Consider the following 14743-nt stretch of genomic DNA (forward strand, 5'->3'; position numbering starts at 1 on the left):
CTTTTTTGAGCTCAATGACACGCCAGAAATCTCCAGGTCTACTCTCTGGGAAACACATAAAGCTGTAATAAGGGGGACCCTGATTGGGATTGGAGCAGGGGAAAAGAAGGAAAGGGAAAAAAAGAAAATACAGCTATATAAGGAAATGTATGAGTTAGAGCAAAGCACAAGGCCTAAAGGGACCCCTGAAAGACAACAGCTGATATATAAAAAGAGAGAGTTGGAAGACTATTTAGAACAAGAGAGAAAAATGGCCTTCCATATTATAAATAAGGAAAGATACCAGTGGCAAAATAGATCAGTTAAATGCATGGCGAGAAGGGTGAAGGAAAAAAAGAATTATTATTATTCCAATGGTTAGAGATGAAAGGGGTGAGATAGTAATCTCTTCCCCGGACATCGCGAGGAAATTCCACTCTTTCTATAGTGCTCTTTATAATATAACGCAGACAGGGGTAGATAAGGGGAAGCAGAAGGAGGTAATAAGGGAGTACCTACATGACCTGGACTTCCCGAGAGGGGAGAAAGAAGAGATGGAGGCGCTAGAAGCCCCTATATCATTGGAGGAAGTAAGAGAGAGAGCAATCAAGAATACCACCCTGGGAGGAAGTCTGGGCCCCGATGGATACTCCATCTTTTACTATAAGAAAGCTAGTAAGCAGTTAGCCCCTAAATTATGCGATTACTTCAATGCAATAGGAGAAGGCGAGAAGTTTCGAGAGGAGGCACTTTTGGCGCATATCACCTTGATCTCGAAAGAGGGTAAAGACCCTGCAGCTTTAGACAGCTATAGGCCAATCTCATTATTAAACTCAGACATAAAGCTCTTCGAAAAATAACAGCAGAAAGATTAAAGTTATATCTGCCAAAATGGATCCATAATGAACAGGTGGGGTTTGTCCAGGGAAGGGAAGGGAGAGATAACTCACTTAAATCTATATTGCTGATTCAGGAAGCCATAAGGAGGGGTATCCCTGTGGTTCTTATGTCAATCGATGCCGAAAAGGCCTTTGACAGAGTAGAGATTCATGTGTGAGACGTTAAAATACCTAGGGTTGGGCGAGAAGATGATGGGATGGACTGAGGCCCTCTACTGTTGCCCGACTGCTAGAATCAGAGTGAACGGCACCCTGTCCTGCCCCCTTGAACTTGGTAATGGGACAAGACAAGGGTGTCCACTCTCGCCACTCTTGTTTATAATCATGTTAGAACCCCTCCTGGTGGCAATCCGTAAAAATCAGGACATTAGGGTTGGAGATAGGGAATACAAATATTCTGCATTCGCTTTGATTTGCTTCTTTATATCTCCAAGCCCAGAACAACAATCCCCATAGTGTTAAAGGAACTTAAACAGTTTGGGAAGCTATCAAATTTCTAAATAAATATGGCTAAATCTTAGATCTTAAATCTAACTCTACTAGAAGAAGAGCAGAGAGCAATTCAAGTCAAGTTAAGTGGTGCAAGAAAGAACTGGGGTACCTAGGTATAAAATTAACAGCACAATTAGCTGACTTGTTTGAAGCTAATTATATCCCCCTGCTCAATAAAATGAAAGATCAATTGAGGAGGATGCAATATAAAGCACTCTCTTGGAGCGGATAGATAAAGAGAAAGATAAATGCTACCAAAATGTTCATATTACCCATGCTAATCTATACATTCCAAATGATTCCAATTCCCCTCCCGCAGAGCTATTTTAGAAAATTTTATTCTATGGTTTCAAAATTTATTTGGGCACACAAACGGCCCTGCATTGCTCACAAAATATTAGTAAGAGAAAAAGATAGAGGAGGATTAGCAGCACCAGAGTTTCTAAAATACTAATAAGCTATTGTGCGATCCAGAATTGCAGACTGGATTCACAATAACAAGGAAAAGAGTTGGGTAGAATAAGAACGAGCGTTAAGTAGAATAGACACAGGAAAAAATATATGGATACCACCACAATACTGAGAATTGGGGCCAAACACGAATATTTTGACTAAAGATACACTAAAGATTTGGGACAGGATAAACAAGAGACACAGATGGGATTATAATTCACCATTAATGTCACTGTTAGACACAACATTTTTTTTGCCAGGGAAGGGGGAGCACTTATATTTTAGTACGTTTGCTAAAAAGGAGGATATAAAACTGCAGGATGTGATGGAAGGGAATAGAATATATACTTATAAGGAAATCACGCGGGAATGGGGACATAAACAATTAGACAAATGGAGGCATGCTCAAATACAACACTTTGCACAAACTCTGCTACAACCATTACGAGGAAAGAGACATTTACAACCCTTAGAGAAACTATTGGAATCCCCCAAAGCTTGGAGAGAAGGATATCAAAAATATATAAAATACTGATGCGGGAGGTAGACCATGAATACCCAACCTTTTTAGAAAAATGGGAAAGGGAGATAGGCCCTTTAGGTAGTGACGAACAGAGGAATAAGATAATTAGGCTGACCCACTCAGTAGCAAAGGACACACAAACAGCAGAAATGTCATACAAGCTGCTGGCTAGGTGGTATGTAACCCCACAGAGAGTGCATGGGTTTGGAGTAGATAACCCCCCAACCTGTTGGAGGGGTTGTCCTGCATTGGGGACTTTTTCGCATCTGTGGTGGGTGTGCCCCAAAATACAAATTTACTGGGATAAAATAATAGAAGCTATTTTTGATATAACGGGCAAAAGGATTAAAAAGCAACCATGGGTATGTTTGTTCCATAATACAGAGAAGGGAGTAGCACAATATAGATGGACCTTAACCCCGTACTTATTGAATACAGCTAAGGCGTTGATACCTTGCCTTTGGAAAACTCGGGAGGCCCCGTCTATGAAAGAATGCTTAGGAAGGGTAGAGCGGATAAGAACTATAGAAGAGTCTATTCACATGACACAAGACACAGAAGTGGAATACCACAGGACATGGGGAAATGGCTGGTGTTCAGGAAAACAGATATTTGTGGCTAATGAAGTGATAGTGTTGATAGAGAGGGAAGGCAGTGAGCGAGGTGGGGGAAAAAGGTTTTTTTTTTCTTTTGGGAGGGGGGAGGGAGGGAGGGTGAGGAAAATGTGATATACAAATGTAAATGATAATTATGTCTGAAAATATGTACTTATCAAAATTGAATGTTTGTAAAATTTTATAAAATATGAAAATAAAGAATATATATAAAAAAATCTCACAGAAGTGAGCACACCCCTTAAAAAAAAAGAGAATTTCCTTTACTTCCTGTTGACATAACAACAAGTAAAGGGAAGTCCCCGCTTAGATGTCACCAAAGCAAGCATCCCCATTGAAAGATGTCCTCTCTATTCCAGTTCTAGTGACTTCCTAAAATGTTGTCAGGATACAAGCCAAAGCAGACAAGAAAAACCAGCTCAAATGCAAGCTGAATCATACATGGGAAGGCTGAAATAGCAGCTTGGGTCACAGATTAGAAACTAGCTGAAGACCACTGAGCAATCTGCCCATAACACACTCCAGGTTATGTAGGCCATTGGGCACCCATACTAAAGCATAGTGTGTGCATGCAACACCACATACTTGCTAATACATCTGTCAGGATACAAGCCAAGGCAGACAAGAAAAACCAGCTCAAATGTAAGCTAAATCATACATGGGAAGGCTGAAATAGCAGCTTGGGTCACAGATTAGAAACTAGCTGAAGACCACTGAGCAATCTGCCCATAACACACTCCAGGTTATGTAGTCCATTGGGCACTAATACTAATGCATAGTGTGTGCATGCAACACCACATACTTGCTAATACATCTGTCAGGATACAAGCCAATGCAGACAAGAAAAACCAGCTCAAATGCAAGCTGAATCATACATGGGAAGGCTGAAATAGCAGCTTGGGTCACAGATTAGAAACTAGCTGAAGACCACTGAGCAATCTGCCCATAACACACTCCAGGTTATGTAGGCCATTGGGCACCCATACTAATGCATAGTGTGTGCATGCAACACCACATACTTGCTAATACATCTGTGCAAGCCAAATAATAAGTGTCTGATAGTGACCTTATTATTAGAAACAGGCACATTCCACATGAAATGGTCTTTTCATGCTGGAACATACCTTCCTTAGACTATCCAAACAAAAATACTTTACATACACCTTAAAGTTTTTTTGTTTTCAATTAACTTCTGTTAAACTCAGGGTCCTGCAGGAATGCATGGGAACGACGTTCCTGCACCTTTTCCACAGCAGGAACATCGTTCCCATTAGCAGCAGGGCCCCGGTCTGGCACACAGTGTCCTCCTCTCTCAGCACCTGGTTCAACTGTGCAGCTCTCTACTACTTCCGGGTTTCCTCACACTGGGTTTTGCTAGGTACGGCGGTGGAGCAGGAAGCTGCGGGGAGGAAGCTACTGGCTGCCCCAGAGGGACACATGAGACCAGAGAACAGGAGGCTGAGCCATGAGAAGGCGGAAGGTGAGATGAGCTAGGAGGTGCTGCGGCTGCTGAGGGTAAAGTGAGGCTGGTGCACAGCGAGCTGTTTGTGTGATGTGGGGGGAGCTGGGTGCTGCTGTGCATGATGTGTGCTGTGTATTATATGTTACTGGTCACACTGCTCCACCCACCATACCACACTGTTCCCCCCTCCCTGTCACGCTGCTCCCCCTTCCCTGTCACACTGCTCCCCCTCCCTGTCACACTGCTCCCCCTTCCCTATCACACTGCTCCCCCACCTGTACCACTGCTCCCCCACCTGCCACATTGCTCCCCCTTCCCTGTCACCTTGTTCCCCTCTCTCTTTCATACTGCTCCCCCTACCTGTCACACTGCTCCCCCCACCTGTCACACTGCTCCCACCTCCCTGTCACACTGATCCCTCCACCTGTCACACTGATCCCCCACCTGTCACACTGTTCCCCCCTCCCTGTCACACTGCTCCACCAACCTGTCATACTGCTCCCACCTCCCTGTCACACTGATCCCTGGACCTGTCACACTGCTTCCCCCTCCCTGTAAACTGCCCCCTCCCTATTACACTGCTCCTCCTTCCCTGTCACCCTGTTCCCCTCTCTCTTTCATACTGCTCCCCCACCTGTCACACTTCTCCCCCCACCTGTCACACTGCTCCCACCTCCCTGTCACACTGATCCCTCCACCTGTCCCACTGATCCCCCTCCCTGTCACACATTTTTTCCCCCACCTGTCACACTGTTTCCCCCACCTGTCACACTGTTTCACCCCTCCCTTTCACACTGCTCCCCCCCTGTCACACTGCTCCCCCACCTGTCAGACTGCTCCCACCTTCCTGTCATGCTGATCCCCCCTCCCTGTCACACTGCTCCCCCCATCTGTCACACTGTTTCCCCCCTCCCTGTCACACTGCTCCCCCCACCTGTCACAATGATCCCCCCTCCCTGTCACACTGCTCCCCCACCTGTCACACTGTTTCCCCCCTCCCTGTCACACTGCTCCCCCCACCTGTCCCACTGCTCCCACCTCCCTGTCACACTGATCTCCCCCTCCCTGTCACACTGCTCCCCCACCTATCACACTGCTCACTCCACCTGTCACACTGTTTCCCCCCCTCCCTGTCACACTGCTCCCCCCACCTGTCACACTGTTTCCCCCCTCCCTGTCACACTGCTCCCCCCACCTGTCACACTTCTCCCTCCACCTGTCACACTGTTATCCCCCTCCCTGTCACACTGCTCCCCCTCCCTACCACACTGCTCCCCCACCTGTCACACTGCTCCCCCACCTGTCACACTGCTCCCTCCACCTGTCACACTGCTCCCCATCCCTGTCACACTGCTCCCCCCTCCCTGTCACACTGCCCCCCTGTCACACTGCTCCCCCTCCCTGTCACACTGCTCCCCTCTCCCTGTCAAACTGCTCCCCCACCTGTCACACTGCTCCCCCCACCTGTCACACTGCTCCCTCCACCTGTCACATTGCTCCCCATCCCTGTCACACTGCTCCCCCCTCCCTGTCACACTGCCCCCCTGTCACACTGCTCCCCCCTCCCTGTCACACTGCTCCCCTCTCCCTGTCAAACTGCTCCCCCACCTGTCACACTGCTCCCCCCACCTGTCACACTGCTCCTCCCACCTGTCGCACTCTCGTATTTTTCACTCCATAAGACGCACCTGACCATAAGACTCACCTAGGTTTTAGAGGAAAACAATAAAAAAATATTCTGAACCAAATGGCGTACCAAAATATTTACCAGTGCCCATGAAGTGCAGCCTGACTCATGTCGAAGAAATGCAGACTTACCAGTGCCAATAAAATGCAGCTTGACCATTGCCATTATTGCACCCTGACCTGTGCCATTCTTGCAGCCTGACCTGTGCCATTCTTGCAGCCTGACCTGTGCCATTCTTGCAGTCTTACCATTGCCATCGCCCGGGCTGCTCTGTCTTCTATCTTGACAAGCTGGGAGATCGATTGGTATGTCTTATATACACACACACATTTTTTTTTTAGAGGTGGGGGGGATGTTGGGTGAGTTCCCACACTTTCTTTCCCAGGACTTGACCCCTGGTTAAACTGTAATTGAACTCTTAAAAAATACTCATTAATCAATAAAGGACTTTATTTAAAGTGTAATAAAAAAATAAAAAAAAACTGACCATATTGGTATTTTCTGTCATAAATCCTTCTTCCTGCCTTTTAGCATGTGCAGCTCACTGTATTCTTATGACACTGCTCTGTGCCAGGATGATGTGACTCTGAGCTGGAATGACATAATTGTAGCTCAGCTAACCAAGTGGCAGAAGAGAGGAATCTGGAAGGAAGACTGAGAGAAGATGAAAGCACCCGCGACCAATGGGGCACTGGCAGCACGGTGCTGAAAGGGATTGCTAGCCAGGTAAGTCTGCTATAATGTTCTAATATGCTGTGCATACTAGCACATTATGGTTAAACGCTCCTGGGGCCTAACAGAGAGAATATTTTAGCAGAGGTGTAATTTCATTTTAAGAATGAAAATAAATAGGTATCTGACTATGCATCCACAGCAAATTTAAGATGTGTTGACTAGTGTAATGCTTACATATGGTTTTACAAACATTAGAAGAAACGTTCTTCCTAATAAGTTAACCACCAAGGACTGGTGAAATAATAATACATCATTGTTCATGTTACTTCAGTTTTCCATTTACTGATTAGGATAAACAGTACTTCTCCAAAATGTAATTTACAGATGTCTACTTTTACCTAACAACTACGCAGATATGGTTTACTGTTATGCAAAAGGCAGAATGCTACTTTTAAAGCTCATATAAATATATACACATTTATACACAAGTGTATTTTATTCTGCATGCAAAAAATATTCTTATATCTGATTCTTCTCATAATCACAGATCACTGTATGATAGTTAATTATAATAACACTGAGCATTTTCATTAGAGGAAGTCCTTTTGCGGAAGGTGACCTTATAACTGTAACTTTAGCAAAGTTTCCCACTATGTGGGTAAGTACATCTAAACATAGGTGCTGGCACACATTAACTTAAATGAAGACTGAATTAATCTCTGCATGAACCATTCTAATGTTATGTACTAGTATAATGTCCTCATTGATTGCAAAACTAAAGACATTCTGGTTGTTAAATTAATGAATACATTAACTTGCAGTAAATCAAATCACTATGATATATTCCTATTTGTGTGAATGTCTGTGAGTTGGACTAATCATGAAGAGCAAGCATAAAATGACCTGGATACAATATATAAAAATAACACCAGAATGTGTTGTCAGAACATTCTAAAATATTTTTAACAGGAGAATGCCTTATGCCTATAGATAGTTAGTTAGCATTATAAAAAAATAGCATTATACAATAACTATGATAACAAAACAATAATTATCCATAGAAAGCACTAGTGCAAAGTTATTCATTTTTATAGATTTCACAACTAGTTATGTATACAGTTCATTCTTAATTTTTAAATACAACTTATAACTACTACTGCAGCAACTAATGAAAATAATAATAATAATAATATTATTATTATTATTATTATTGTTATTATTTATAATAATAATATCAATAGTTTTTTTTTTTTTTGATTTAGTAATGTGTCCAGGTTTATTGGGTTAAACGTGTAAATACAAACTTTAAAAAAAAATGTAAGTAATTTGTCTGTTACATTGCACATAAAGAGGCCTTTTTATATGCAATTTATCAGTGTTGTGTAGCTTGACAGCTAAGTGGGAATGGAAACAGTGCCATCATGTGATACTTTTTAGTGTATTCCATTTATTAAACATCGCTGTGTTGTTGGCACATATTCAGCTATTCACATTGCAAGTACAAACATGAGAATGCAAGCATAAACAGAGAAAAAAAACTTTAATAAATCAAGTGTGTATCTAAAATGACAAAGTCACAAAAAATGATATATATATAGTGACACTGATTTACAAAAGGCAAATAGACTGTTCACTTTGCAAAGGGAAGTTGCACTTTGGAAAGGAATTTTTCCGCACAGATTAGGGAATGGATCGTTCAATCAAATGCAAGCAAAAATGCTGTTTTTCCCTGCATGTGATTGAGTATTCTTTGCACATTTCACAGTTTTCACTAAGCTATGAGAAAAATTCCATTGCAAAGTGCAATTTCCCTTTGAAATTGAACAGCCTGTTTACTTTTTGTCTATCTATCATGCAGTGTTGTACAGTGTAGTGTACTTTCTGTTTTTCTTTCTCATAATATTTGAATTTTATATAATTAAATTGTACATATTTCACATGCAATCATGCATTTGTAGGCTTCTGCTTTTCATAGTTAGCTAAGAGTGCATGTGGTACCTTTAGAACTCATGTTTTGCCCTTCTGCCACACAGCATGTGCAAAAGGAATTTTAGCGTTTAATTTATTTATTTTTTTTTTGCAATTTCCATGTCATGCCAGTTCTAGGAAGCCGGGGAAAATCTGGACAACTCCAGCAGTGTCAAACATGGCAGTTTTCATATCATTGAAGGTGCTCACTTGTCCTAAACAGCCTGTGAAAATCTTGTCAATTTCAGCAGTGCTAAACATGGCATAAATCATGATCTATTTATTATATGATCTGCATAATACTTATGCTATCCAATTCTACTTTGCATCTTCCAACGAACAGTTAAAATAATATGGACAGCTTCACCCAATGATAATATTCTATTTATGGTATACAGTAGGTTTGTTGGCTGAATCGACTAAAGACTAGTCACATCTATCTTAGCAAATTCAATATACAGGAATATGGGAAAAGGTAGTGACATAAACACATACAAAAACACACACATACACACACTTGTTGAAATGGATAAAGTGGCCTTTATTCAACCTTACCAACTAGGGTAAAGAGGCTAGGTTACTCTACTGAAGATAACAACTCCAACCCAGCCAACCATAGAATCTTACTCCTCTGCAGCATGGGAAGTCTCAGTTCACATTCTTCAGTATGCTAACATAAATTTCATGAACATTTAACAGAGAGAATAGAACACCTTTGTAATGACTACAATTAGTGGATGGAACTGGGAGCTTTAGTATAGAGAATGCTCCACCTGAGTCCTTAAGGAATAGATACAAATCATACTGGCGTACCACAAATAACAAGCTACATAAAATATAAAGAGCACGTTTTGTCAGACTGTCCCATTAATTTTATTTCATTACACTCCTGGGCAGCACCCAAAAGAGATTAGATTAGACTACTTTTCACTACTACTTTCACTCACTCCTTTTTGTCAATACCCAGTTTTTTTCCTGTTCCTTTGAAGCATGGGACAGGAACAGAAAGAGTTCTTCCAGAAAGTAAGAACTGACGGTCCACAACAGAACTAACATGTGCTTTAGTAGAATAATACACTTCACTACTCATCTCACTTATACTTTTGTGCTTTTAGCATAGATGTGACCAACAGAAAATGTTTTCAAGCAAGACACAACTAAATCATCAACTCTTATGGCAGTGGCTCGGCATTTATCTGACCAAAGTGTTGTAGACTTTAGATGTAGGCAGTACAATATGGAGTTCTATAGAAAAGGGAAGCAAGGAGCCCGGAGGCTTAGTTATGTCTGGATTACTGACATTGTTTTGAGGACTGGCCAATGCAAGTATGTCTTTAAAATCTTTGTTAAGGGTGATAGCAAGAGCTTTGGACCAGGGGGTATTACTTTGAGAAGAAGTGGATACTTCAGGATTTCCATATAACTGTCAACATAAATGGCAGCTTGGTGTTCTTTTTAATCATGGTGAAGCAGAAGCTTCAGGTCTAAATATATGAGTGACCTTAAGAGTATGCCTGATCAAGACACAGCATGTTTTTGTTTTACAATTTTGGTACAGTTAACACCAATGGCATAATGAAAGTTAAGACTTTCAAAAGCTTGATATTAGGCAATGGTTTCACATGAAACAAAAAAAGAGCATGCTTGTACCCATGACAATTGACATCTTACTAGAGTAGCAGCATAATAATTATTTAAACTATGATATCCCATTGCCAACACACAGTAGGGTTCTGCTGTGTGTATTTGTAAGAAGTTACTGTAGTTGTCTTTGCTACAATTTTTTGATAGCTGGCATGAGAAATTATTATTTTTAGTATTTAGCCGTGCTTATACTTTTTCAACTTATCAAAACTAAGTAAATTATGTTCTGTAATAAAAATCAATATTTAAATATCGTTTACTTCTTTTTAAGCAGGTGAAAATTAAATATTTTGTTCTCCGGGAAAAATAATTTCCATCCTTGATACCAATCATTACAGACAGAAACATTTCATTACATCATCCATATGGAATACTATTCTACAGCAACACTTGTTCCTTCCTTGTATAATGCTGACCATTCACCCAGCCTTGATGTTTGAGGAGTTATGTTTACAGTCAGGTCCACATACTGTATATGTTATCTATTCCATTTGACACACCGAATCCTCTCCCAAATGACTACATATCTTTTTATTACTGAAATAAGACAAGCTCCAAAAACAACACTTAAAGCATCTATTTCAAAATCCAGGAATCAGGATTTCAAATTTTAGCCATATGGTAAAGAGTACCTTAAATTCTTCAAAATCTTTTCCCTCAAATGTCCTCCCACCCAGTGCTGGAGTGCCAAGTGGCAGATGGTGCACTGTTACATATTCCCTGGGAGTGCCCGGTACTTAGTGATTTCCCAGATAAAGTAGCAAAAAACATAATCAAATTAGCAAACGTGCATACGAGAGGCAATTTGACGACATTAAAGCAAAGATCTACAAAGGGATGATGGCGTTGTTCTCTAAACTATATACAAATGCATACGGTAAGTGCACTCATAAACAAACTACATAAAAAAAAAACACATCAATAAAAATTGATACGTGTGTGTAAACAAGCTAATGTAAACAACTCTACATAAAAAGAGAGAATAAATAAAGTGCAAAAAATCACATGTATGTAAGGTGAATAGTGCAAAACAAATTAATGAATGTATCTACATATATTATTATCCAAAAACAGCATCAATAAGAAAAATTAATATATCGTATAGTATAAATAATTCAATAATTCATCACATATCAGTCCTCTCTGTACAACCAAAAAATAGTGCAAAAATGTTGGAGTAAAATAAATAAAGAAATGTCCGAAAGATCATAAAAGTGAATGTCCAAAATGAAAAAAAACAAAGAAATAAAAAACAAAAAATGTAAATTAATTAGTGTCCATAAAGTGCAAAAAATCTCTTTCGTACAAAACAACACCACTGAAAATAAGGTGACTTTTCACTGGTAATACAAGTGACTTGTCAGTGCTCCCCTCCTTCCTCCAGTGGCCCCTCTTGTGAATGCACTCACCAGAGCGCCTCACCCCTGCTGGGGTAACAAACGTATAACCTCCTTATCCGGGTGTTGGTGGCGATCCCCCTGTTAGGGTACCATGGACTCCTGGTAGTTACTGACCGTCAGTAGTACTTCATCTCAAAGATAGGTTGGAATAAGTCAGCAGCGGGCAATCCACATGCATCAAAAAGGATGGAGCTCATAGTGTATATCCATCAAATATGTTTATTAAAATTAAAAACACTATTCAGATTAACAAAAAATATAGGGGCTGCAGCACCCTGTAGCGATAAAGCACCTCCGCGATCCAGCTCCTATAGCGTGCATTTCAACAACACACTAGTCGAAACCAGAAGACGGAGCTCACAGGAAATGACGTACCAAGTAAAGTCACTTACGCGTTTCGTCATACGGACGTCATTGGAGGCGCACATTGTTCTTGAATCAGATATCCATACCTTAAAACCACTAGATGAAAACTTTATTTATACATTCAATAGATGCAGCACGGGGATCTAAATACCCCTGTGCTGGAAAAAACCTTAACCTCTACACATAAGTTTATGGTGCACAAAAATTAAAGAGTTCAAAACCATGGAAAATTTTGCAGATATCACAAATGAGACAATTTTCATATAACCCTGTTTTATTGGTATTATATTTTACAATTTCTAGGAATACAAATAAGTTTTGGTGGATACCTAGTCTAACATTAGCCTATCCTTCTCTCCCGCCTCTTCTCCCCTCCACCCATTTTTTTTAACCTAAGCCCATTACTCTGGTTTAAAACTCTCAGATCTCCTTCCTCAGATCTCCTTTTCTTTTACAGCCCCCAAATAATGTCATTGGAACTGTTTCTTTTTTGCTTATATAGAAGACCCCCACATTGGATCTTTACGGAAAAGTAGAAGTTTCTAAACCTATTCAGGGACATTTTTTTTATCTCTATGGAAATGTCTCACGTTACACTTTCCCAACATGTTTTGTACACCTCAATTACAAGTCTTGATAGCATGTCATTGTGTCATGTTTTATCTAATGTGAGTTTAAAATAAAGTAATAAAAAAAGAAATAATTTGCTTGTATGATTTTCAGCCAACAAGTGGCACACTGTATGCAATACAGTGATATCTGATGGCTCATTTTTACAGCTGAGATACACCCCTCTCACTTTACAAATGGTTATGCCTTAGGTAATCTTTTACTACTAATAAATCTGTAGAAATTTAAAATAATGAAACTCACTGTTTCAAATTAGGCCGCGTACACACGCGCGGACTGTTCGCCCAACTTTGTCCGTCCAACAGTTTCGGCAAACAGTCCGCTCAAACTTAGCATGGACGGACATGGCCACACACGACGGACGAACAGTTTGCTGAAACCGTGCGCGATGACGTGAACGGCACGTACGACGGGACGAAAAATACGACGTCCTATACACTGCATTATAGCTTTCGGCGTGAAAATCCTTTCTGAGCATGCGCGCAACTTTGTTTGACGAACAAGCCTACACACGGGCGGACTGTTCGCTCAAACAAGGTTTCAGCGGACAGTTTTTCGGAAATTCCGAAAAACCTTGTCCGTCCAACTGTCCGCTGAAACTGTCCGCTGAAAGCCCACACACGAGCGGACTGTCCACCCAAACACTGTTCAGCGGACAAAGTTGGGCGAACAGTCCGCCCGTGTGTACGCGGCCTTACTTTTTATGCCTTTATGAACTTCTCTAAGTTTGTTACATCTAGTCTTGCACACTATTTTATTTATTTTAGAGGCCAACTCTGCTTCGAAACCTTTTGCTTATTTTCAAGGATATCATTTGCAACTAGTTTTTGCCCAGGATTAACATATATGATTCAATTATAAGTTCTAGGAGATGACATTATGAAAGGTTGAACTGTACTGTGGTTTTATGGTTGGGTTTACTACAGTCCATACATAGAGTACCATTAGGAAGACTAGTTGAAAACACAAGTAACTCTTACCGATAGTTGTATTCCCTTGATATTTAATATAGCCCATAATGTCTCCTTAGTATTCTGTATTGTGTGTCTTAAAAACATTGATAATTTAAAAGGAAGGAGTGGGCAAATTAAAATCTTAATTTTCCTGTTAATTTTCAGTTTAGCAGGTCTGCCATCTTAGTACATGGAGGTTACTTGAAAATACAGTTAATTAAAAATATTCCTATTTTCTGTAGCCTCTGGGAACAAAAGATACAGTAGCTAAGTATCACTGTGTGTTCATCTACTGGTGTAATGTGTTGTGTAGGGGGCTTTTGTTTTAGGACTGAAGTCCATAAGAACAGTTTTTGGAAATGTTAGTCATCAACTCTAAATTTTTAATCACAGCATTTCAAGTTCTAAATTTTAAAATACATTTTACATTTTATAAACAAAATATCTGAAATTCAATTACAATATTATTACATTTTTTAATAAGTGATGATAAATATTTACTACTGTTGACATCTCAGGTGGTATTACCATCTGCTGTGAAATAGGAGATGCCTATTGGACAATCTGAAGTCACAGATTAGCATAGCTCAGCATGATTAATTTACATAATTTAGTAGCAAAATGATTAACCACATTCTGTTTATGCTAATCCCTGTTACTTAAATGGCTGAGGCAAGAAACATCGTTTACATCAAAGAACATAGCCCTTTCAACCCATAGCTGTGTTATGTTTGACTTAATTGTTAGCATATACACAGCATGTAAGGCACTTTTATCAGAACTGCTTAGAATAGTTTACAGAATCTTGCAACATTTCATTAGGCTTTTACATTTAAAATAAAATCTTACTGGATTTTATGGTAAGCTTTGCTATGTCTTTCCCTGACCTAGACTCTGTACACAAAATAGAAATATGATAAAACATAAATTGGATATTCATCAAAGAATGTGTACTTACAGGGGTTTTATGATTCCTTAGCATAAGAATTCTGAACTCC

The sequence above is a fragment of the Lithobates pipiens genome, unplaced genomic scaffold, assembly GCF_037356315.1.
Source record: "Lithobates pipiens isolate NorthernLeopardFrog02 unplaced genomic scaffold, aLitPip1_a1.2 Scaffold_8, whole genome shotgun sequence".
In the NCBI taxonomy this organism is placed as follows: Eukaryota; Metazoa; Chordata; class Amphibia; order Anura; family Ranidae; genus Lithobates; species Lithobates pipiens.